This window comes from Mastomys coucha, unplaced genomic scaffold, assembly GCF_008632895.1.
Source record: "Mastomys coucha isolate ucsf_1 unplaced genomic scaffold, UCSF_Mcou_1 pScaffold22, whole genome shotgun sequence".
In the NCBI taxonomy this organism is placed as follows: Eukaryota; Metazoa; Chordata; class Mammalia; order Rodentia; family Muridae; genus Mastomys; species Mastomys coucha.
This window is the reverse complement of record NW_022196905.1, coordinates 95,123,588-95,150,107: the sequence shown is the minus strand read 5'-3', so window position 1 is coordinate 95,150,107 and position 26,520 is coordinate 95,123,588. Positions and strand designations below refer to the sequence as shown.

Sequence of the window (26,520 nt, the reverse complement as noted above, 5' to 3'; positions counted from 1 at the left end):
AGAATAGAAGTTAGTGGCTAAAGGACCAAAGCAAAGCTACTACATGTACTGTAAGTCACTCCACATACCACATGGTCCTCAGCCTAACCTAACAAAACACTGTGTGAGTCAGTACAGACAGTTCATCTAGGCTGACAGGCCCACATGAATAATAGGCATGCCAGGCACAACAGAGAGTCACTGCCTGCATCCTGACAATGTATCTCTGTCTTCCTCTTGCTCACCTTATTTCCTGTTCAGTCAGTGAGCAGATCATTCGACCTCTAAGAAGTTAGGGTTATTCTTAAGGAACAAAACATTCCTGACTTTTCACCAATGTACAGGTTGCTCAGTGATACAAAAAAAAAAGAAGTGTCATTTAATAAATTAAAGATGTAGTATTAACTTTGAAGCCTTGACTAAAATTCCTAACTCTGAAAGAAAGAACAGTGGATGCAAAAACACAGCATGCTAATAAGACTCATGATTTTAAGTTCTAGATATGTGTTCGGTATAAATAGCAAAACATCACTCCATTTCGTTAAGGGAGTTTAATTGCATCAGAGTAAATGTATTTGAGTAGGCTGTATGCTTTGAGACCAGGACCTTTAATATACAAGCTTTCTGGGTCTCTTTTCATGAAGTCAGCTTATCATTTAAGAATAAACACAGACACCACCCAAGGTCCCTCTCCTCAGCTTGGGCTGATTATGTCTCCTCCAGGGTGACCGCCTAACCTTTTGCATGAAAGATGAGCATGGGTACAAATGGGCTACACTTCAACATCCAAGCATGATGTCATTAGAGAGCTATGGATACTCCTGTATTTCTATCACAGGGAGTGATAGAATGATAAAATGTCTTTTCTATCATGAAGTTAAAGTCATTCTAAGCACGTAAAACAAATGAGCCAAACTGTGGATTGTGGCAGGAGACAGCCACCAGAGTCAAGGCTTCAACCTGAGAATGGCCATTATCGATCCTCTGTACGTCTCAGCCCACAGCTGGGACATGGAACTGTGTTGTTCCAACTCACTTGGAAATCATGCAGAGTTATTCCAGATTATTCCCGTGAATCCGTTCACAGCATCTTAGAGTCTGAAACCACATGAACAAAGTGTTCAAGGTATGAAGTGCTCCCTATGTATGTGGAACCAGGAGACATTCTAGCTTGGGGTTTCCAAACATTCCTGCCAAACCAACAACATTGTGATATTGAATATTACTTATTGAATGTTTTTAGTAACTTTCATATGAATTGAATTCTAATTAAACATATTCACCTTATTCATTTTCAAAGCCTACCTACATGTAAACTAATTATAAAGAACATTTAAAGGTATTCATGTTAATTGTCTTACTCTTTGCACCAGAATCCTACTTAAGTAGTGCAGACAAACACATTCCACTGGTGACAGTGTATTTTATTAAATGTTTTATTTTATTAAATGTTTGTTCTTGGATTCATTTCTGCTGACCCCAAATTCCCTTAGGAATGACATTGTTCTTTCAATTAGAAGCACAACATCGGAGGAGGTAGGGTGCTTCACTCTTCCTGTCTAATTGCTCTTCAGTTAGTACAGTGCCCTTTCCTAACTATCTCTCCTATTTTTTTTCTAATCCTACTTATACAAAACCTGAATGCTATACTTTCCCTTTTCTGAAGTGTGACTCACAATGGAATATATACTTATATATTTATTTAATCACTGCAAAACTGTACGCCTCCTTCATATGTTTTATAAGTTTGGGTTAGTAGCTAACATGCTGGAGCGGCTAAGGATTAAGGGCCATCTGTTTACCCAAGAACATGGTTTAGTTCCTGTTGTTGGAACTTAGGATGTGTGCTATGGTCCCACATACTTTCACAAGCTCATACAATATCTGTGCTGTCCAGCAGACACAAAACTTGAAGTTGTACAACTTAGATGTACTCAAAAAAAAAAAAAAAAAAACAGCTTACATGCTGCTAGGTTACTTAGAAGCATGTCAGAGGATACGAACTATTGGGTTTTCTTTTGGTTCTGAGATATTTAAAATCACATAAGCGTGTGTTCTCTCCCTCCCTCTCTCCCCCCTTCTCTCATACACACACACACACACACACACACACACACACACACATACACACCACAGTTCACAGATGACCAAGTAGTTTCATTTTGATAAGCAAATACATAGAAACCCCACACTACTTCTGTCTAGGAGACTTCACTTTAGAAAGTTTCAGTGCTTCACATGTGGGTAAACAAAGAAGACATCCCATCATGAACTTAAAAAATAGTATTTCAGACTTACACCTAAATCAGCTCCACACGCCTTTCAGTTAGCACTGAACCTGTATAAGGACAGCTATGGCACTTGGTAGCAGCAATTAACGGAAGGACTCAAGGGGACAACCCTGAATGACTACATTGCAGAGAGGAAAAGCAGCTCCACATCTAATCTGTTGCCATGATCCAGACTCATACAGTGGAGAGCAGAATGGACTCTGATGGCAAACAAGGCATAAATAAAGCCACACGCAGTCCATGACCTGAATTTGTGGTGATAAACGGACCCCCCAATTATGAAGCACAATCAACAGCAATACCTGGCAATTTGTCTCCAAATTAAAGAAAAATCCCCGCTCTCACCTTGCACACACACTTCAGTGGTCAGTGACAGATGCAGGCTGGGAGAGACAGCAGCTGCTCTGTCCTGAGCCGCTTAGTGCACATTCGAGCCGGCTCAGGTCCCACTCTGTTTGCTCAATGCAGTTTCTCCCATGACTCCATCACCCAGGAATGGAAACCACGGCTTGTTCTCTCTCTCTCTCTCTCTCTCTCTCTCTCTCTCTCTCTCTCTCTCTCTCCTCCTTCTCCTCCTCCTCCTCTCTCTCTCTCCAGCTCCAGTGGAGTCCCCGGCTATTGAGCCCAGGTAAAAAATGCTGAGTTCTGCAAGGTTACTACAAGGTGAACACAAGCAGAAGGGGCGGGGGTGGGGGAGGAAGAGGAGGGGCCTTGAAGTAAAGACCCTAAACTCCAGACACCTTGCCTTTAGAGAGAGTCAAAAGTCCCATAAATCAGAGCTGGGACAACAGGAGGTCAGAGAACAGTGAAGCTGAAATTCTGAAATGGCATGGAGCCAATCAGCCATCCCAGGGGCATGCTTCCAGCAAGAATGCTCTCTCTCTCTCTCTCTCTCTCTCTCTCTCTCTCTCTCTCTCTCTCTCACACACACACACACACACACACTCTCACACATACTCTCTCCTCTCTTTCTCTCCTCTGTGTGTGTGTATGTTTCTCTCTCTCTCTCTCTCTCTCTCTCTCTCTCTCTCTCTCTCTCTCACACACACACACACACACACACACACATATCACTGGCAGACAGGCATCAGTATAGCTACACTAACTAACTAGACACCTCCGTTTTTCAAGCTATAAAGGCTTTGATGGTATTTTCCAGGTAACAAAGTTTAAGAGGGATCTGATACAATGAAAACACTTGCCAGAATCAAAAAATACTTTTAAGAGAAAAAAATATGTTTTTGATCTATACTAACTCATATTAAGTCTTTATTTGGGGGCACACACTGGAATTATGCAACAATTCCCCATGCTAAAGACATTGTAATGATGTAGGCTTTTATAGCACTGACCGAATTAATTTAAAATTTCTCGTAAAAATTCCTACCATTCCTTTTCAAGAGTGGTCTTGACTTCCACACATATTTTAACACTGGCAGGCATCAAGCGGGCATTTCTTCTGTAACATGTACCTGTATGCTACAGAGTGATGCGAATATCATAGATGATCCCCAATCCATTATTTCAAGTTTTTAGTTCTCTTTAAAGTGAGGTAGGAGTGAAATTAGGCTTTTTAAATGTTTTATGAGACTTAGTTACATAACAGGCAAACAAACAATTAGTGACTGAGCTATACAAGGAGTGCAGGAGTTAGAGGCTAGCCCCACCCTTTAGGCATTTCCCCTATCCTCCAAATTCTGTTCACTTGCTGTGTATTATCCTCCAAGGCATCAGAATCCTGAAGACTAAAGCTGGCATTATTGCAAGCATTTGCTTTGTCTAACTTCCTGGGCTGGTCGGGGTGAACCCGAACAATGAGTGGGTCACAATGCTTTGTCTAGTGTGGAATCCTGGGGAAAGGGCACTTAGCTTCATTTTGTCCTCCCTCCAATTGGCCTGCTGAGTGCTGTGGCCTGTGAATTGATGATCATTCTGTAGGACTCCTTGGACTCTATGGAGAATGATTGCTTCAAGTGGGCTATAAATAGAGTTAAAGGTTTTATTGAACTGCTGTCCTCTTTGTGGCCAATCTTGATGGCAGTCACTGTACAGCCAGAGTAGGTTAATTGTGAGCAACATGACCTCCATCTAGGCTCTGAGGAAGAGTGAACCAGACCAGCTGAAACTCTGTTTCGCCCATGTGCAAGACCTGTTTCACGGCTAACCCAGTGTCCTGGTGGACTCTTGTTGATGGGGGCTGGAGACAATGGTTAGTGAAGGGGAAAGTTGGAGATGGAATGCCAGGTTCACTGTTGAGTTAACTGAGTAGCACACGCATCTGGGCATTAATGCTAGTGTTCTGACAATGACTTGTGCATTATTTAGAAGTTAGATTGTGGGAGACACAGAGGAGGGAGGCAGGTAAAGAGCAGGAAGTAAACGAATAACGTGGCCCATCTGCATCCTATGAAATACACAGGGCTTGCAGGCTGAAGGAAGGAATGTCACCTCTGTTAATTCTCATAATAACCCTGTGAGGTAGCTGCTGTTATCCCTCTCAGCGAGGAGAATGATTAGCCTGCACACTGTTAACTAGTGATTAGTGGAGTTTAAATTAAAGCCATGTCCTTCATGACCCAGAGTTCCCATAGCTCGGACAAATCAGTTAACATAATTTTCTCAGACAGAGAATAAAGTCTGGTTTTTACACAGTGAGAAGGCAGACATGCAACTTAACAAGAAATGTTCTTCATTGTATTTGCAGGGCAAGTCAACTTACATGGTGTACAACAATCTTAGGGAAAAATACACTTTGATATTTTTTCAGCATTGAACTAGTTGCAAGATGCAGAAAACATGATCTGAATTTTAGGTTTATTTTATTTGTAATTATTTATATGTAGGCACATGCATACTGAGTGTGGTTCCCACGGAGGCCATAAGAGGGCGCCAGATGTCTTGCAGCTGAGGTTACAAGTGGTTTTGTCTGGCCTGACATGAGTTCTAGGAAACAAACATGTGCTCTCGGCAAAAGCAATACTTTTTCTAGGCTGATGAACCATCTCCTTACCCCTCATCCCATGAGCAAGTTTTGATATTGTGTGTCAATATTCTTTCTGTAGTTTGATATCTATCAATATTCTTTCCGTAGTTTTAGTAGAGTCTTCTCTGACATCAAATTAAAGAAACAAGTTCAGACACATTCTCTATGATACAATGGTACTCTCCCTTCAAAACACAACAAATACCTTTTCTTTGCTTGAATGTCTTTAAACTATAAGACCTCCAAGAACACCTTAAAAGGAAACATGCCAATCTCTTCTTGACATACCTGGCATACATGTAAGATGACTATTTACTTAATTATGCTAAGTGTAGTGTTGGGGTGAGTGGAAGAACCAAATTTTTGGTTATCTTGGTTGGAGGATGTTGATGAAATGCCAGGTTTGTTCCACTGAAGTTCTCTGAGAAGCTGGAGCAGGTGTCTGAAGCACAGCCATTTGTGCGATGTTCATGTGGCTGGCTCAGGGCCAGAGCCAGCTAACGCATGCTCTGTAGGACCTTCCACCAAGTAGCCCTGTTCCCACCTGATGACCCCCAGGCTGCAGGTTGTTTTCACCTTTTATCTGGTTTCACACATGTTGCAATTTCCTCTGAGTTTGCCTGGCAATACAATGTCTCTGATTTAAAACAAACAAATAAACAAAAACCCGTCTCTCTTAAATAACGGCACCCAACAGCTTTCATGAAACCAGGCTTCTCAGTACCCCACCCCCCAGCTTAACCTGGAAGGCCTTTCACTGGAACATCTTGTAAATGCAATTGTGTTGTTTCAGATACTGCAACTACTGACAGGACCCATCCGTATCCTTCTTGGCCATTGGCTAAGAAGTAAGTAAGTAATACGATAATTCAAATAAATGTAAAATAGATCAATTGTAGAGGAGAAGAAGAGGCACACAGTCTTTCATTTAAGTTTTTTTCAACTTAAGCTCTGTATTATGGAACAACCCAATGCCACGTGCCAGGTGCTGGTCTGTGATGCCAGCCTTGGAAGGCAGAGGCATTTAAAGGCTTTGTTGGCTACATTCTGAGTTTGAAGACAGACTGGCTAAAGAAGAACCTGTCTCAAAAACAAAACCAACTAAATAACCAAGCTAATAAAACAACAGCAAAATTACCTGTGACATCTTAATTATCCAGTTAGTAATATCAGTAGAGAACTCTCCCTCTCTGGGCTTTCTAGAATTGCTACAAAACCTAAAATATTTACTTTAGATCTTACTCTGGAGATAGCAGATTTCACTAAAGAGCTGGATTTTTATAAGTTAATGTGCTGTGAAGCCTATCTTGACATATTCAACATACATCAAATGGGGGAAAAAAATCTATTTTCTCTTCTCTAAAACATTTCCTTCCAAATAAAGAATGATAAAATACCTACAGACAGATCTTTTTTTTTTTTTTTTTTGGTTTTTCGAGACAGGGTTTCTCTGTGTAGCCCTGGCTGTCCTGGAACTCACTCTGTAGAACAGGCTGGCCTCGAACTCAGAAATCCGCCTGCCTCTGCCTCCCAAGTGCTGGGATTAAAAGCTTGCACCACCACCGCCCGACAGATTTTTTTAAAAAATCTAGTCAAATAAACATTTAAATAAAATCTACTGACGCAAGCTTTAATTTTTTCTTAATTCAGAAAATTAAAAGTGAACACAGAGTATAGGACACTGTGTTTAAACAATTACATTGCTCCATTGCTCCATTTGATACTTTGTTTTACAGACTAATGACTGCCTAAATGAATTATCATAGCCCAAACCAACAACAATACCAATAAAACAACCTCACAATCCACAATCACATCCTCTCTGTCTTTCTCTTGGAACCTTCACTTTCCTCCCTTGTATCAGAGATGCTGATTTTAGAATCACAATTTGAAAGGCCGCTGGAAGGAAATACTGAAAGCCTGAGAAGGCAGTGGGAAGCGGGGCAGGAAGGGAGATGCATAGCTCATTGTCTCCTTCTCTTGTGACTCCTACTTCAGTTTCTCTGTGTGGTAATGTTGCAACTTCCCATGGGCCTTCCAGGCGTTCCAGCCTCAAGTCCTTCATGGCTTCCCACTTGGATAAAGTTGGCCCATGGCTCAGTAAGCCTTGCAATTTGGGAGTATCATAAGCTGAAAAATCTCTTGACACATCCAACCTGCTGAGCATCCCAGCTCAGTACCCTGCAGGGTGTCTGCTCTTCATCTTCATGAGCCTGTGACTGACAGTGAGATGTGACTCCATGGCTGCCCAGCATTGGGAGAGAAGATTGGACTCAGTTGCCCTGGTCTTGGGAAGAAAGCACAACCCATACTTGGGCTTCTGGGGAACACATAGCTAGCTCCTTTGTACAATGATACAATTTAAAAGAAAAGGCTAGAGGTCAAAATATCATAACACAGAGGCTACCTACCAAGTTTTCTTAAAGTGTTTAAAATTTTAAATAATTTTTATATTTTCAGAAATCATTTCCTGGTTTTCCATAGTGGTAACCTTTTTTCTAGGTGGATGATGTCTCTCTCAGTATCTCTTTCTGTCCGAGGAGTAAAGAGTCAATGATGTTACTCTGTTGTTACTGTGCCTTTCCCAGATGCCACTATTGACATGTTTGTACTTTTGCTCTTGCTTTACAGATCTTTTTGATGTATCCAGGAACAAGAAGGCAGAGAGTTTGGGAAGGCATATTATACACTTTACAAAAAAAGAAACATTTAAGGATATGAAAAAAATGGAAGAAAAAGTTGTTAAGGGAAGGAACTAACTCCTGGGTACTCAGAGTCATCTTACTGTGTGATTAGGATGGCAGAATGTATTTGAAATCTTATAAAAACAAAGCTTTATAATATAATCCCCCATTACTTCCACCATACACATACAGACAATGCCACAACAGGCCATTCTTTCAGGACCCAGGAGGCCTGCACTGGGTGATCACAGGCCAGGTGCTTTCCCAGCTGTGTTGTATCCAGGGCTCTATAAGGAAGCTCATGTGCATGGGGACTCAAATTCCTGCTCTTTAGCAAGTGGAACCTTGAGGGTACATCAACTAAAACACGGGGCTCACAGAATCTAGTTCTCAATAGGCAGGTGTAATGGGGACTGATTCTTGTTTTTACACTGTAAATTGTAATGTATATATATTATGTGTATTATCATGTGTGTTGCATATTTCATGATATTTCAAGGTATCACTAAATAGCATGTTAAAATAGTGACTACACTATGATAGGAATTTTATAATCAATATTTAACAGTATAGAAGAATCAGAAATATTCAACATTTGTTAAAAGCATTTATCTCTAAGAAATGAGACTAGGGAAATTTTATTTGCCATTTCTTTATTTGCCTTTGTAAATGTTGAGCAATGACTTCAACATAGTAAAATACACAAACATCACACACACACACACACACAAACTTGCGTGCTTGCGAGTACACTCACCGATATATACATGTATGCATATGTAGTGCAGATTTTTAAATGTGTCTTTTGACAAAGCAACTTTGTCAAGTTTATACTCTGTGGACTTGGTAAAGGTTCGTCTTGAGCACGTAAGTACCATGACTTGTAACACCTGCATCAAATTATTCATGAGTATTATTAACAAAATTCTGAACATTGCAGAATTATAAGAAAAACACAGAGATGCTTGAGGTTCAGTGATTTTTATTTTAGTGCATACAAAATGGTACAGGAAAATGAGAGTGTATCTGTGTGTGTGTGTCTGCAAACTCCAATGTAGAGAGGGTGGATACCACACAGCTAGAACTGCCTTTCACTAGAAGGGGAAGAGTTGGTTATTAGGAGCCCCAACAAGTCTACTATTATTTAAAATGTACTGCTGTTCTAGAATATTCCAGAATGGCCTCCAAAATGGCAACAGGAATTTGTTTGTGGCAAGCAGGCCTGTGGGGAGAGGTGCCATGGCTGATTCTACTTTTGACTTCTTTGTTGTTGGTGCTTTACAGATTGTTTGCTGGAACCAGAGCTGGGAACCAGCTGCCAGTGGATTTAGAATTACACATCATGAACAAATATCAGCCCGTTAAAGAGACAGCACGTGTGCATTTGACACAGCTATGTTTCTTAGGGGAAAAGACTTAAACTAAAAAATCTTAATACCACTCAGAATATTTGGACTAAACATAAAGTTAATTCACCCACTATAGAATTATTAGTCTGTTGAAACAATGTTTGAAAGATTGGACAAATAGCAAGACCAAACTCATACAAATAAGTATTTTTGTTTTACAATATATAATGATGGGCTTCCTTTTAAAATTCAAATACATTTTTTCTAAAATGCTTAAAAGGAGAAAAAGCGGCAATAGCGACTCAGACAATACTTCAGGACAAAGGGACTTACCCTGGGGCACCGAGATTCCTTCCAGGTTTCTGATAAAACTTAATACTGTCACACAACTGTGAGCATTTCTATTTTTCTGTTAAATTTTATTTTCAAAATTTCTTTTAGAACAAATTTCTAGAAAAACAAAGAGGAGCATGACATGAAAAGTTTATTCTTGGAAATGTTGTCTATGGGAAAAAATAGCCTATGTTAATTCTAAAGCATTTGTTTGTAGAGTCCCAACTGAATACAGGAGACAGCAATTTACAACTAATTCTTACAAATTTCATGGATGTCTAAATCTATATGCCAATTTTCCATGTTCAAATGTTCTAAATTTGTTCACAATTTATAACTGTATTTATTTTTACTCCTAAAACAAGTATAGATATTTATACAAATAAAGTGTATATATAAGATTTGATGCTAATGTTTTCATAAATGGTGGCTTCACTTGTACCTACTGCTAAGATTTAAATGTTGTGTAGGTATATGTTAATCACCACCTGAAGAAGAGCTGTTGCCATTAGTTTGATAATAAGTTCCATGTTTGGATCCATCAAAGGTTTCAAAGTGCATGATCAATAAAGATCGATTACTAGTTCATAACGGGATGATTTCCACACTGTAATTACAAATCATTCGTCTCCTACAAAGACATGATTAAGCTTCTTCATATTTTACTTTCAGAGTTTTAATAGGTTCCTACTTTTGATGTTTGCAATTGAACCCTGCGCCACATGCATGGGAGGCCTGTTCTTTCTCATTGGGCTACAGCCCTATTGTTTAACAGGGGTTAAAAAAAATCATTTTATTTTGATGCTTGTGTAATATGCTCATGTTTTTTCTCATTCTTTAAACTAGGAAATATAGAACTATGATGAAAAGAAATCTGAGCTACATATAAGTTGAACTCTTAAACTAAACATCAACCATGTCAAAGAACTCGAGGGCCACATTTTAGCTCTGTGAGTCCACAATCAAATATTAAGTGGAAATAATGATAAATATTGGTCCATTTTAAGGATATAAAATCTACATATGCAGAACATTACTATATTCAATACAGCAAAAATTATACTACTATGAATGTTCTTATCTGCCACTGCTCCTCTGCTAATTCTAGTATGGTAAGGATAATTGGGAAAATAAGGAAAACCCACCACTAAGAATCCGCAGCAGGTGCAGAAAAGGCAAGCAATAGAAATGAATTGGTCTCTCCCTTTTCCCAGCGGAGCACCTAGCGCCCGTCACTCCTGCTTCCCCTTCATCCTCAGCTATCAGACAGGTGCTTGATGGATGCGGAAAGACAGCCTTCCTGAGAGGCTGGCAATCGCATGAGAACCTGTGCCACATTTATAAGCCATATGTTGTACTGGTTTTACAAAACCCTGACATTTACAGCTAGGCTACTCCAGGCATGTGCTATGATATGTGGCCATCAGCTCATACCTATATTTATGTGTAAAGTCAAGAATAGAAACATCCATGAGCACGCTAAATTTATAATCATATTGATGAAGCCTTTTGCAGCAGTATTTTCCAAACAGACAAAATGACCAGCTCTTTCCACAAAGGCCCACGATATTTTCCATCAGGAAAGGTGAGGGCTAGTGGTATAGCTCAGTCACATGGGCATTCAACTAGCCAACAGGAAGCCTGGGGTTCAGCACCCAGCACTGGAAAGGAAAACAAATGGAAGGAAAAGGAGATAAATGGTTCTGCAGTTGTAGAAGGGTTAAAACGCAGTAGAGTCTTGGTGAAAGAGGTAATTAGAAGCAGTTAGAGGAGATGCAGTCTGAAGTAACTGAAGCGGCAGCTCTACCCTCAAAAGGAGCCAGTGCAGGGCTTTGGCTTTTATGTTGTTGTTGTTGTTTGTTTATCTGTTTGTTTTTGAGACAAGGTCTAACACAGCCTGGACTATAGAATGAGTTCCAGGATAGTATGAGATAAAAGTGAGTACTAAGGTAGGCTGGGGTACAATGAGCTAAGGTAGCTTGGGGTATAGTGAGCTAAGATAGCCTGGGGTACAATGAGCTAAGGTAGCCTAGGGTACAGTGAGCTAAGGTAGCCTGAGGTACAATGAGCTAAGGTAGCCTGGGGTACAATGAGCTAAGCTAGCCTGGGGTACAGTGAGCTAGGATTGCCTGGATACAGTGGGGCCTATCTGAAAAATGACAAAAGTAAACTCAAAGAAAAAAGTCTTGAGGAAGATTAGTATTGCTCTGTTACAGTATCAGTATCATTTTATTAAGTCAAACTAAAGAGGGAGAGGTAGGACTCCAAAGTTGGGGGAATGGGGTGCCAGACACAGAACCTTCTACCTCAGAACACCCCTAAAACAGCTCAAGAGCCAATCCAGGCCTGTCCCATGCCAACCCCAGAACCCTCATAAAAGGGAAACAAATTTTAAAAACTTCTACAAGTCTGTAAATTGGCAGAGTCACCTTCACTGTTCTGTTAAAACTTGCTTTAAAAACTTTGTCATGTCTACTGATATCAATCCTGAAAACATAGTATGTTGGAAAATGATCATTCTATATGCTATTTATCAAATGAACAATTTAATAAACATTCATACGCTTTACCATGTCCTCTCCTAATTGTAACCCAGTGTTATTTCCTGACACAGAACACTGGAGACACACACACAGAAGGGTTAAACTATACACCAATCATCCTGTATACATAAAAGTAAGGGGAGGCAAAAGTGAGGGAAGAAATTAGGAAAGGAGTACAGTAAATTATGTGTAAGTCAACTTGACCTCATCCTGGAAAATGATCCCCAAAAAGACAGACAAATGGGACTGAAGCAGACAAAGCCAACAGTCAACGAGTGAAGACACAGCCTATGGGATGGAAGAAAATACTCACAAAGCACGAACAGTTATGGGTTAATATACAAATACATAAAAGAATTCTCTAAGCACTAGGAAAAATTGACCAGGGGTATGAAGAGACATTTTTCAGAATGTGTACAATGGCCAACAGCTACATGGAGCAATGCTCAACATTACTAATTACCAGCAAAAGAGAGATCAAAACCACAGATGGGTCCTCACCTCAGGCAGCTCGGTATGGGTTTTATCAGAAAAACAAATTATAACAAGTGCTGGCAAAGGTGTGGAGAGAGGATAGAGACCTTGTGAACTACTGATTGGAGTGTAAACTGGTGCAGGCATGTCAGAAAAGAGTAGGAGGTTTCCTCAGAGAACTAAAATAGAGCTACGATATGATACAGCAATCCTATTTCTGGGAATATAGCCAATAGAAGTCAAATTAGTATTTCAAAGAGATGTCTGCACTCCCATGTGCACTGTGATATGGTTCATAATAGCTAAGTTATAGAATTATTCTAAGTGTTCCCTGACAAATGAGTAAAAAAACACCACACATACACACATTCACACACACACACATGTATCCACACATACTTCACAAAATACTTTGCAAAATACAAAATTACTCAGTATTTTAAGGGTCTTTGTCATCTGCTGCTGCGTGGATGAATTCGAAAGATGTTTTGCTGGGTTAAATGGGGCAGGCACAGGGTGACAAATTCTAAAAATGTCATAGTGACAGAAGTAGAAAACAGAACTGGCCGTCAGCATTTCAGGAAGCGAGAACTGGATGATATGACTGAAAGGGGAGAGATCTATTTGACAGAATGCAGAGGCTCTATGTAGCCAATGCACACCACACTTAAAACTCCCTTCTTGGTTGAGACTACAAAGAAACTTATGTTTGAGTCAATAAACTTATTAACCAGCTTGGTCATCATTTCAGATTTTTTCCACATGTTAAGACACTAGGCCATATACTATAAATACATACAATTATCATTCCTCAATGGTTCCAGAGATACTGAGAGGGAGAGAGAGACTAAGCAGCAGGTTGTTCTTCTACACTCCCCATCACCAGAGAGGTTCACGGGCACATAGAGCACATTACGAGTCATTGAGTTTTACTTTGAAGAACTGTGGAGAAGGCCATAGGGCCTTTATTACTGAGACACTGGCTCTCAGGTAAGATGTTCCTTGCCAACAGCCAGATAGAGGCTGAACACGCGAGTCAGGCCCAAGGCTCCTCGAGTCTCTGTTTAAGTTGTATTATACTGAGTAAAATGTTTTGTCTAAAGTTTCATACTCAGATAGTCAGGTCTGTCTTTCATTGTTATTGCTCCAACTAATCAAAGCAAGGTGGAGGATGAGACTTCAAATGTACCCACCCTCTAAGGCACCACAGCACATCTCCCCTGTGAAATCTGACACCCGAGCTGCAGCCAGGCTCACACATTCTGTCAAGGTCTCCAGGCAAATGTCTCTTATAGCCATGCCTGCTCTTCATTTGGCCTAGATGGGGGAATCCCTACATTACAGAATGAGGCCATTTCTTCCTAGAAAGCTAAGAAGGAAGGCTCTTAGGCTGGGATTTAAGCTCCACTAAGACACAAGACAGCTGTAGGAGAGTGTCCTGGAACATCAGCCACATGGTCTCAGAAGAGTCTGGAGTGTGAGGCAGGTCATCCTGGACAGCATTGGTGTCTTTGAGAGATTACTTGTTTGCTTACTATTCTGATTAGTTTCTGTTGGCTATTATTTTAAGAACCCATCCTTGGATAGGGTGTCACTTGTACCTGGGATACATGTGGGCTCATGATAGTGAGAGATCATGGAAGGCCAAAGCAAACCCAAAAGCAAGCACTCATCTTGTGTCTGTTGGCTGAAGGCAAGATGCTCTCAAGGCTTCAGGGAGAAGCCATGTTAAGCACTAGGCTCAAAGATAGACAAGATGGTTTGAGGGGAAAAACACCAGTGTAGGGTTTCAAGTATAATATTAGATTCATGTAGATTCTTAAGAGGGTATGTGTTTGCTATTTCTCTGAAATATAGTTGATAGAATTTAAAAAATAATCCAATATTTAAGGTACTTTTCTAAGGCATTAAAACTCTTATGGAAACATATTTAAAATGTACCTTAGAAATCATAAGAGTTATTAATTATCATTATTATCTAACTATCATATTATGAAAAAATAAGCGAATGACTTTTGGGATAGTAGCTAATTCTTACTTTCTTGAAGGTCTTATCAAATTTAATGAGGAGACAGATTTACTATAAAGGTAGAAAATGCCCACAAGATCACTAGCTTTCATATAAATACCCAAGGTCTGAGGAGCAGGGGAGAGTAGGAGTGCCAGCAAATCTCCACAGCGTCAAATTGTTTATTAAAGTATTTATAGCCTTTATTATTTTACATCTTGAGATCAAACTGTTTTTGATCTACAATAGTTATATCTCTAGTGGCCATTTCATAAGCTTCCATTTTTTGTAGTAACTAAACTCAAGCAACTCACAAAAATCATAAAATACCCATAGTATATAAGATATGAATACCCATTTAATTCAAATTTCTGATTATTTTATGATTTTATGATTTCTCTTATTTTATGATCTTATGCTACAGTGTTACAGAGGAAGAAATTGATTCTTAAATTCTTAAATGCCCTCTCTAGATTACATGCAAGAGAGTTGGCGGTTGAGGGTTTGCCTCTAAAGACTTTGATTTCAAACATACCTCAGTATCATTTTATAGGCTCATGCTATGATAAGTCTAGGAAAATGAAAGAAAAACATCTCTTGATTAGGTTCATACTTTCTCCGCTCCTTGCAGTTTCTCTTTAACATGCCTGTCAACAATCTCATGATGGCTAATGCCCTCTTGTACTCAGGTCTCCTCTGACCCAGAAGTCTTCACTCTATCTACTCTAACCCAGAAGTCCTCAGCTTATTCACTCTGACATGGAAGTCCTCAGCTAGTTCTCTCATACCTTCCAATATGTTACAAGAAGTTTAGAAATAAGCAGTGAAGGTTCCAGGGTAATTAGAATAAATCAGGTGGACAGGAGCTAATGAGTGTTAAATATCTTTGAGATGTGTAAATCTATCTAAATCTACCTACTTATATTGTTGAATTTTGGAAATGACTATGCCTTGAAAAGTGGGGTAAGATAATTCCTTGTTTTGAAATTCTTTCTATTTTTTCTTTCTTCCTTTCTTTCTTCCTTCCTTTCTCTTCTCTTCTCTTCTTGTCTCTTCTCGTCTCTTCTTGTCTATTCTTTCTTTCTTTCTCTCTCTCTTTCTTTCTTTCTTTCCTTTGTTGAGACAGGGCCTCACCATGTAGCCCAGGTTTCTCAAGTGTTTGGATTGCTGCATGTGCCATAAATAATACGCAGCTTATGTAGAACTCTGATTTATTACATGAGTAACTGCTGCTCACACCTTGATTTATGAATCTCTTTATCTCCTGGTGGATAGGTTTTTTTTTTAACTTCATGCAACATCTTTGTTATCCACATTACCTAAATGGAAAGGTTCACGTATTCTTAACTTAACCCCCTCTCTGTATTTGATATAGAGTCCCCTACATCTAAACAGTGTTGGCCAATGGTGGTGATATTAATGTTCATCATCCAGTGATGGAGAATGTGCTTGCAGTGATGACTAGAGAAAGTGTCTTTGAGAGTGCTTGTTTGTACCCATCTTCTCTCCTATGCCTATGGACCTTAAGGCTGGCACCTCCCTTTTTTTTTTAACCGAAATCTTAAACAGAGTTTGAGTGACAATTTTACTTAATGTTAGGACTCACCTGACCTGGGGAAAGGTGGAGGAAACTGGATAACTGATCCAAGTTACCCTCTAATTATGTTTTCCAGAAGGCATAGTCTCTGGTTCATATAAACAAAGCTTCTTTTCTGCTTCCAGTTACCCCACCCCCTTGTCTTAAAAGAAAACTGCTTGATTGTTTTCCTTAGCTGCTACTCCTTTGAGCTTTTTTTTGTCTTTCTTCATTAAAATACATAATCACTGCCATATGGGTATTTTAGATTGCAGAACAGGAATGGGAGCTATCTCTTAAAGTCTCAGACTAGGACAGAGTAGAACTGAAGTCAGAGCAGCATTCAAGTCTAAACTTGGAGAGTTCATTCCCTCTAGATGACTTCCCTTCTCTCTTCGGGCTTTTGGGCTTTTAGGAATGCAATATGAACAACACAGGCAGAAGACAGATAGGGTAGCAGTCCTTTACAATGTGTGGGAGTCCAGTGCTCACAGCGCTAGCCCTGGAAGACGACTAAATGGCAGATGGTATAGCCTTCTAACTTGCAGAAATATCAGCAGAATGCTTCAGCTTGTACAACCATGAAAGAGCACTCTCAAGAGAACCAGATGTGCTGGACTGGACTGGGGATTCAACATGAAGAGAAAGGGCTGAAAAGTAAAGTGTTGCAGGCTTAGATCCCTTGAGGGAAGATAGTTCACAAGGCAGTGTTGCTTCAAGGTGAGTCACCAGGGCCTGTGAGGCCTGAAGACTGCCATTTATAACCCCAGGGTCTAACCTCGCTCATCTTGTTTGCGGTACCTGTTGTGTGCTGTGCACTTCCCCCACCAACCCCCAAGAGGGTAACAATGAGATACAAACTATATTTTGGAAGTGGGAGAAAAGTAGCGAATGAAGGCTGGAACATCTGCTCTCTTCCATTACGAGAAGCAACAAGCAAGGATGTAAAACTGTCAGAACAAGTAAACAAAACCACTAATTAGGGTTCTGGGTAAAGGAAAACTCTCCTATCCCCAAGAGAGACTGGTCAGCATAGTGTTTACCAAAGCTAATGGGATGGGGAGTCTGGGAAGAGGCCAGAGATAAGAGAGGTGCTCTGGGGATAGAGAGCAGTGTGGTTGAACTCTGGGAGAGCAAATGCATTCCTATGTCCAGGAAGCACAGAAACTCTGCCCGGTGACTGGAATACTGGCCTTTGTACCTAAAGGAGACTGTAACCAGGGACAGAATGGTGGCAGGAGTCACCTCTGAGGCCATCCTGAGCCCAGAGCACGAAGAGAAAAGAAATAAATTATAGAAAGATTCACACAGACTCAACACCCCGAGATAGCTAGGTGGTAGATGATTCAAAGCAACCGAAAGACACAAGTTCCAAAGCCATGCTACTGGGTCTGAGTGATAAAGTCTGAAATGACTGTCTATATTCCAGAAGACAGAGGCAGCAGAATACTTCTCATTAGGATGCTATGCAGGGTCCACACAGGGCATTTCAGCAGGAGACCTGAGAATTCAACCCACTCCCAGCTCAAATGGGAGAAAAATGAGGCTCAGCTAAGATTCAATGATGGCAAGGCTGCAGCTTTGTTTATTCAGCACCCCAGTTGCTTGATTTTTGGATTCTGACTTAAGATAATTAGAAAAGCAATAGAAATATTCAGCACCAGATCAGTCTTGGGATGAAAATCGCTGCTGAGAGCTCACAATTTTACACAGACCAACAGTGTCCGGATGTGAAGAAAGCTGCCCAGCACTCAGAGACCGTAGGTTCCTCTGATGTGGCTGAAAACCTCATACAGTTCTCTCAGAACAATGCAGCACATGTCTCCTATGAAGTTAAAGACACATTCTATGTGTTTACTTTCTATCGGCTGAATGACGTCAAGCTTTATAAAGGTTGATGAGGACTCTGGAAAACTCTATGTACCCCACACTCCATATTTTAGAATAGTCATGAACTTTCTCTTAGTTAATTCCTGAATCATACTAGCATTCTCATTTTGCAAATTGGAATTTAAAACTAGAGACCATCCAAGTGAATTAATAAAAACAACAATAATTCCATAAGAAATCTGGTTAAATTCTTACTTATTAAATTCTTTTTATTTCTTTTGCTTGTTTTAATCAGATCACAGGGCAATTATAGCAAAGTCTTCTTGAATTTCCAGTAGAGCCTCTGATTTAAAAAAACAAAACAACAACACTGTTTTAGGGGACCACTGGCATGCCTACGGGAATGATGTACAGCTCAGCTAATAGACATGCTATCTAAAATCTCCCCTTGAGGCGAGTTCTATCTATAGTATAACCTTAGCCCATGAAATTCAAGATGCTCAGATATTTGCACTTAATACTTAATGTTATCTAAGTGTTTAATGTTTAAATGTTATTTAGTTAACACTTAAATATTTAAATCTTGCTGAGAATTTTGGGCTTTCTCTGTGTAGTGCTGGCTGTCCTGGAACTCACTCCATAGATCAGGCTGGGTCAGGCCATCCTTGAACTCACAGAGATCCACCTGCTTCTGCCTTCCAAGTGCTGGGACTAAAGTCATGTGCCTCCACCTCCTGGCTTAGAGAAATATATTTTCAACAAAGGCCCTGTTATGCAAACTGAGTCACAGTGAACCTTAGCCCTTTGTTAGAAAGCTTTTTCTCTTTACTAAGAAGTGTGTGCTAGAGTACTGTAGATAGAGTTTCTCTTGGGATCTTTCCCAAGCCTTCCACATTTTCACCCTAAAAGGATCAGTGGCAGACAGGGCCTAGCACCTTAATCAATTCATTGCTCCTTCAGGTCAAGAGTAAAAATACTCAATTGGCAGGAGACCTTTAAATTGAATCCATTTAGAACAAGTGCAGCTCCTAAATAAGACATTACTGAGGAACTCAAAACATTCTGGGCAGGGAGCATTCCAATGGGATAGGCTGGCGGAAAGAAAGGAATTCAGGGCTGCACATACAAAACACAAGTGTGACCAAAGAGAGACCCTTGGGTACTGAGAGATGGCTCAGTGGGAAAAGTCTCTTGGGGTGGAAGCCTGCCAGCCAGGGTTCAGTTGCCCAAAGTCAGTGAAAAAGCAAACAGACATGTGTGGTGATGTAGATCTATAATCCCAGCACTCATACACAGAGATGGAAAGCAGAGACTGAATGGCCAGGAAGCTCCAGGCCAGCCAGCTTGGAGTAAGACAGTGCCTCAAGCAAAGTGGGAGGGGAGAAATGACTACTGAAATTGCCCTCTGACCCTACTATGCTCACTCTGGTATATAAGTATGAACGTGCATCCACATAACAACCCTCCTCCATATTTTAATATTTTAAAAAGATTTACCCCTACCAAAAAGAGGAGGGAGAGGAAGAGGATGAGGGACCCACCTGAGCAAAGCATCTCAAACCATAAAACATTTGCTGCTCATAAAGCCTGCTCAACAGCAGGGCACTTTCTCCTGATCAAGACAAGTTGTAAAGCAATCCCCATTCAGCACAGCTCAGGTGAAATTTCCACATCTCCCTATTCCAGATGGTGCCATCTCCTCGGTGGGCTCAGTTAATTAAAGTCCTTACTAACTGCTAATGGCAGACGTATGTAGCAAACATGACTCCAGAACAGATGTCTGTAAATGCATCAAAGCAGTGGGACAACCATCCTGACAGTGCTTTGAAGGGCTATTCCATCCCTACCACAGGGACCCTCTCAGTACTGCAGCATCACCTTTGCCTTTCTGGCTCTCAAAGAGGAGGCAAGGACAAAGGATCCCAGTGGGGATGGGGAGAACAAGATTCTTGGTCAAAGTCTTCGTGGAAGCATTCTGGTCTGCAGGGGTGTAAGGGGTAGAGTCAGGACAGCAGTTTCAAAGGCAAAGGGAGAAAGACGGCACATGATTGTGAGACTCTCAAATGGCTCACCCCACGCTCCTTAATCAGCTGTATGCCGGCTGTAACTCAACTCAAATAAACTTATTCCATCTCACACTTTTGTTCTTCATAGGTCAGGATATACCTGCAACTGACCGAGCAGCCTATTTTGACCAGAGATAAGAGAGAATAGGTTGGGAGGGTGTGTTAACCAATAGTAAAGGTGATAAAATACCCTACCTTCCCAGAGCTTTGAAATAAAGCCTATAGAGGAGGAATTTTGTGTGATTTTCTATCTTGTCTCTATTCTGGAAATTTTACATTCTTGTTCTTAAAATATGCAAAGAAATATCCCCAGTGATGAAAACAGAAAGCTTACACTAGATTGAAATAGCACATAATAATAAATGTTTTGAAAAATATAGAGCTCTCTAAGGATGCAGCATGTTTTTAAAAATTAATTAATTGAGGTTTCTCAGAAATCTCTTAAAGTATAACATGATTTTGTGACAGTAACTTTTAGAAACAGAAGAATGAAGAACCTTACAAAGGCTTTTAGGAAAATTAAAATTCAACCCATAGAACAAGGAAATAGATGAAACTACAAAGACTAAAAAAAGAAGAAAAAGAAGAAACAATAGCTAAGTGAACACTGTTACCAGTGTTATTGAAAGTATGCTCCAGGTGTAAGCACCAGGGTGCTGATCTGCCCTTGCACCCCCGCACCTCAACAACTGGGAAGAGCCTGAGGACAGATACATCTTGGGGGGAACCAATCTGTTTCAGTCCAGGAAAAGGTTATGAACACACTCTCCTATAACAACAGTCATTTCTATTTAGGAAGGTGACTTTCAAACAATTCTTTGTCAGAAATCACCCCCAACTTGCTCCTTATGTTTCTGTATGTGTAGTATTTTGTCAACTTTACCTTGAAGTTGTTTCATTTTGGCTGAGTTCGCAAAAGCAATGCAGAGCCTTCCTCTCTTTTATCTACCTTTCCACGAAGATGACATCCTTGAAAATCAGATAAAATGGATTCCAAGCCAGGGAGTTGGCATTTCTGCACTGTGTTGTGGTTTGCCAGTTGTTATGGGCAGCACCTTGGTTGAGGTCTTATTTAGTTTTGCTTATGGAGAACGAATGGTGCGCATTTCTATCCAATGATGTCAGATATACTGATCCATGTAACCGCCATGGTGACCAGGATGCTGAGCAGCTCCATTATGTCCTTAACAGTCCTCATGCCACCCTTACATGATGACATCACCCCTGTAGGCTTCTCATCCTGCTACAGAACCAATGCCCCGCTTTCATTCAGCATCGTGGGATTTTGATCTTCATCTATTTTTTTCCCCATGTATCAGCACTTCCTTTTGTTGTGACGCAGGTGAATCGTTATTGCATTGAAAACATAGATATTAACCAAGTAAGCAGGGCTTTGACTTTGAGAAAAATCACAACACAGCGTTTTATTGTATTTCAACAGGTAGTTTGTAAGCCTTGGGTCACAGACAAATGCTGATCGTAGGTGCCTTTCTTCCTTTAAGTAGGAAATTTCCTGCTTTGATTAAATGAGATAATCTTTAAGACCCGAAACTTTATAAAAAGTATTTTGAGAATTAGGTTCAAGCAGATGTAAGTCACAGTTTCGTAGTATTGCAAATTCTGTAGCTGTGTCCACTCCAAGTGGCTTTGGCCTGTTTAGCAACAGCCATGCTTTGTCTCAGTATAAGGCTCTGGCAAGGGTAAGGATGTGGTGCACAGTATCAATAGGAATAATAAGAATCGCCATCCTGGCAACATCAACTAATTTAAATACAACGTGTGATACAGGCCAAGCAATGAAAGCCACCAAAACTTAATTCTTGAATATTTGTTGTAGTGGCGAAAGGAGAAATTCTCTTCTATGGCTGGATTAAATTCTAACAAAATATGGAGCAAGCCAGTTTAGGATTAAGCCTGTGAAGAGCACACATAGTGAGAGATGGAGAAGCAAATTGAAACCTTGAATCTGCCCACCTTTTCTCAAGACCAATCCTTTCTGTACTCCCTTTAATTTTTCCCTCTGCTTTCTGACATTATGCTAACCACTGTCAATAGAGTCTTTAAGAGAGACATTGCAGAAGAAAACGGTCTTTTCATTTGGTCCTTTGTGCTGCTGGCTCTGCAGGTTCCTGCATCATGTGCACCTTCTCTACTACCCAGGCTCTCCCTCACACCGCAAATAGACAAGCACACTGAACACAGATGCACACACAAAAACACACAGCACACAGATGTACATACACAGACTGCACACAGACACATACACACATACAAAGCATACAGGCATGTATATATATATATATATATATATATATATATATATATATATATACTCTGCAAAAAGACGAGCACACTCACTGTACCCACAGAAATGCAAACACACACTACTCACAGACATGCATATATGCACATAGATATGTAAGCAAACACACTGCACACAGACATGTAAACATACAGCACAGAGAAATGCATACTGCAAACAGACATGTAGACACACACTATGCACAGACACGTACATACACATAGCACACAGACATGAACACACACTATAATAGACGTGTATACTCATTACACAAAGAAATGCACACACACACACACACACACACACACACAAGGCTTCCTTAGAGTCCCACTCCTGCAGTTCTCTCAGTTTCTTCATTAAAATTTTGCAGTGAGCAAGGGCCAGAATCTCTTTTCCACTGGCGCCCCTAGGACATTTTGCAGCAGTCCTCTCAGTCAGGCATCACCCCATGAACATTCCCAACCCTTTAGAAGGTTCATTTGTGTGAGATCCAGAGGAAGGCATTCCAGAAAGTTCCATGGGCACAGCCCCAGTGACTTCCGGGCTATCTATCTAGTACCCAAGTGAGGCCTGGACTTCAGTGCAGAGATGGCCTTCCTCCAGGCTGCTAAGTTCACCCCAGTGAAGCAGCTGCTGCTCTCTGCAATCCTGTTATTCTTTTAATTTCTCACCACCTATCCCCTGGCTCTCTAATCCCCTGTTATAGGGAGTGATTCTTGATATTAAACCTTCCCTAGTCAAGTTGGGTTCTTTCAGAGTGAGACTGCATGCCTGAAGGCCGAACTTCCCTCAGACAGCTCCTTTTTATAGTCTAATAAATGCCACAGTTTTACCAGCATTAGCTACAGTTATGTCTTGGGAAAGTACAGAAACCCTGAGAAACTGTGATCCATAAAATCGGTAGGTAGACTATGATCCAGTAAATACTGTCTTTGAAAGCCCATAAACATGGTTTTAAACAGCTCCAAAGCCCGGGAAAGCAGCTCAGATGACAAAGTTCCTCCTCACAGGCATAAGGATGCAGGTTTCTCCTCAAGAACCCATATGCAAAAGCCAGACAGGGAACCCACAGTTCAAGCACCACACAGTGGTAGGAACATCCTTGGGGTTGGTTGGCTGGACAACCTAGCTTAACGGGGAGCTACAGACCAAGGAAGAAACTTTGTCAAAAAAAAAAAAAAAAAGGGTTAGTGCCTGAATAATAGTACTGCAGGTTGTTAATGGGGAAGCTTCCACATGCATATGCACACATACATGAACATGTGCACACATATGCAAAATAGACTCTATATTCCAAAATCTAATTCCTACTTACACAAGAATAATATAGTTTTAGTTTTGATATTGCACTCTCTCTTTATCTCTCTCTCTCTCTCTCTCTCTCTCTCTCTCTCTCTCTCTTTCTCTCTCATGTATGTGTGTGTGTGTGATTTATGAGTAAATTTCACGTGTTTGATTCAAGACTGACTCCTAAGGAGCATGCTTCATGGTGAAGACACCACTCTATCCAGGGAAATAGCTTTTTCCCAGGAAGTTGACAGTAATAATATTCTAATTTTGAATCAAGGTCATTAAGTCAACATTAAGCAGTTAATGCTTTTATATTGACCTGGAAACTATCCAAGATGGGCTTCTATAAAATATAAATATCTCGAGCTGAGTAAGTTTAAGAGAAAAAAAGGCCACAGTTATTTTTAGCTTGAATGTTTTGTTTTTAATCTTATTTTATGTATTTATAGAAGTCGTTGCTTTCCTCCAAGTGTGCTAAACTGCAACGATCTCTCCTATTCTAGAAAGAGAGATGGGTTTGTAAGTATGAAAAGCAAGAATAATAAAGTCTGATAGCCATTAAAAGATACTCTAAGAGAAAACGTAGCATACAGTAACAAGTATCTTGTTTCAGATCCTGTCTGCAAGAAACAGGAGGCCGTCCCATTTTGGACATGGGTACATGGTCACTGTTACTCAGCAACTGCCTTCAAGGATGAGGAGAGCAGAAATGCTCCAGGTAGAAGCTCGCACTAAATTTAGGTCAATACATATTTTAAAATACAAAGAGTATTGACTAAAGCCCAAACAAGCAGGGCTGTCAACTCTCACGTACTGTCATCTTCAATCTGTGTTCTTTATAATAGAAAAACATGAGTCTGACACAGAGAAGAGAGGCCCATGCATAAGCTCATGCTGTCAGCAGAGTGTGGAGGGAGGAGGCAGTTCACTTTGAAGGCTCAGCCCAGATCTGGTCTATAATTGCTAGAAAAAAAGCAAAGATCATGAGCAGGAGTTGAATAATAGCGTTTGTGCCTGTGTTTTTGTATCTGTGTGTGTTTGTGTCTGTGTGTTTGTGTCTGTGTGTGTTTGTGTCTGTGTGTTTATGTCTGTCTATGTGTGTTTGTGTATGTGTGTGTATATGTTTAATAACAGACACTATTATTTTCTCACTTGAGATAGTGAGATAGTCTCAGACTGGGATAGCTCTGTGAAATTCCCAATAATATGGATCATAGATCTTGCCCCTGGGGGTCTGGGTTGGTGTGTGTATGGGGGACAGGGTTAGACTAAGACAGAGATATGACTGCTACCATGGTGAAAATGAGACTTAAGTAACTTGAGCCATAAGTGGTGACACTGGCCTGTAATTCCTGCACTTAGGAGGCACAGGGCAAAGAATTATGAGTTAGAGACTGGAAGGCTGCCTAGCGATCTCTAGGTTTTCTTGTGATACAGTCTCTGTCTCTCTATTTGTCTGTACAGACACAGACACAAACAAAAACACAAAAATGCATACACAGACACACACACACAAACACACACAGAAACTTCAATGTGATAATTAAAATAAATTTCTCAAACTTTACCTTCTAGATACTTTTAGATGAACCACATAGTTTCTTCTGGCAAACAAGACTGTGCTGACCTGCTGACCTGCTGACCTGCTGACCTGCTTTGTGTCAGCACACTTGTGGAAAGTGTCTTTTTTATCTGCAGTCTTCTTTTTTTCTTTTTATTGGATATTTTCTTTATTTACATGTCATATGATTTATCTTTTCCCAGTTTCCTCTCCAAAAACCAACCAACCAAACAAACAAACAAACAAAAACAACAAGAACAAACCCCTGTTGCCTCCCCTCTCCCCATGCTTGCCACCCACCCTCTCCCACATATTGGCCCTGGCATTCCCCTACACTGGGGCACAGAACTTTCACAGGGCCAAGGGCCTCTCATCCCAATGATGATCAACTTTGTAATCCTCTACTATACACATGCTGCCAGAACAATCAGTCCCACCATGTATAGTCCTTGGTTGGTGGTTGAGTCCCTGGGAGCTCTGAGGGTACTAGTTAGTTCATATTGTGGTTTGTCCTAAGGGGCTGCAAACCTTTCAGCTCTTTTGGTCCTTTCTCTAACTCCTTAATTGGGGACCCTGTACTCAGTTCAATGGATGGCTGCGAGCCTCTACATCTGTGTTAGTCAGGTACTGTCAGAGCCTCTCAGGAGATAGCTATATTAGGCTGGCTTGTCCTTCCTTCAGTCCCTGCTCCATAGTTAGTCTCTGCAACTCCTTCTGTAGGTATTTTGTTCCACCTTTTAAGAAGGAATGAAATGGCCACATTTTGGTCTTCCTTCTTCTTGAGTTTCTTGTGGTTTGTGGGTTGTTCTTCCTGTATTCCAAACTTCTGGGCTAATATCTACTTATCAGAGAGTGTATACCATGTGTGTTCTTTTGTGATTGGGTTACCTCACTCAGGATGATATTCCCCAGATCCATCCATTTCCCTAAGACTTTCACAAATTCATTGTTTTTAATAGCTGAGTAGTACTCTATTGTGTACATGTACCACAATTTCTGTATCCATTCCTCTGTTGAGGGACATCTGGTTTGTTTCCAGTTTCTGGCTATTATAAATAAGGCTGCTATGAACATGGTGGAGCATGTGTCCTTATTACATGTTAGAGCATCTTCTGGGTATATGCTCAGGAGTGGTATAGCTGGGTCCTCCGGTAGAACTATGTCCAATTTCTGGAGAAACCAGCAAACTGATTTCCAGAGTGGTTGTACCAGCTTGCAATCCCACCAGCAATGGAGGAGTGTTCCTCTTTC

At 40.6% G+C, this 26,520-nt stretch overlaps 1 protein-coding gene across 5 annotated transcripts in view; it reads right to left on the bottom strand.

The window, feature by feature from the left end:
• Arhgap24 (Rho GTPase activating protein 24) overlaps nucleotides 1-26,520 on the bottom strand; it is a 713,998-nt gene that overhangs the window by 127,033 nt on the left and 560,445 nt on the right. The window contains exon 1 of one of the 5 annotated variants that reach the window (XM_031337016.1): nucleotides 2,616-3,007. The exons of the other annotated variants lie outside the window; for them this stretch is intronic. The gene's annotated coding sequence lies outside the window, so the exon portion shown is untranslated. Of the gene's footprint in view, nucleotides 1-2,615; nucleotides 3,008-26,520 lie in introns of those variants that run through there. 5 annotated transcript variants of the gene reach the window in all.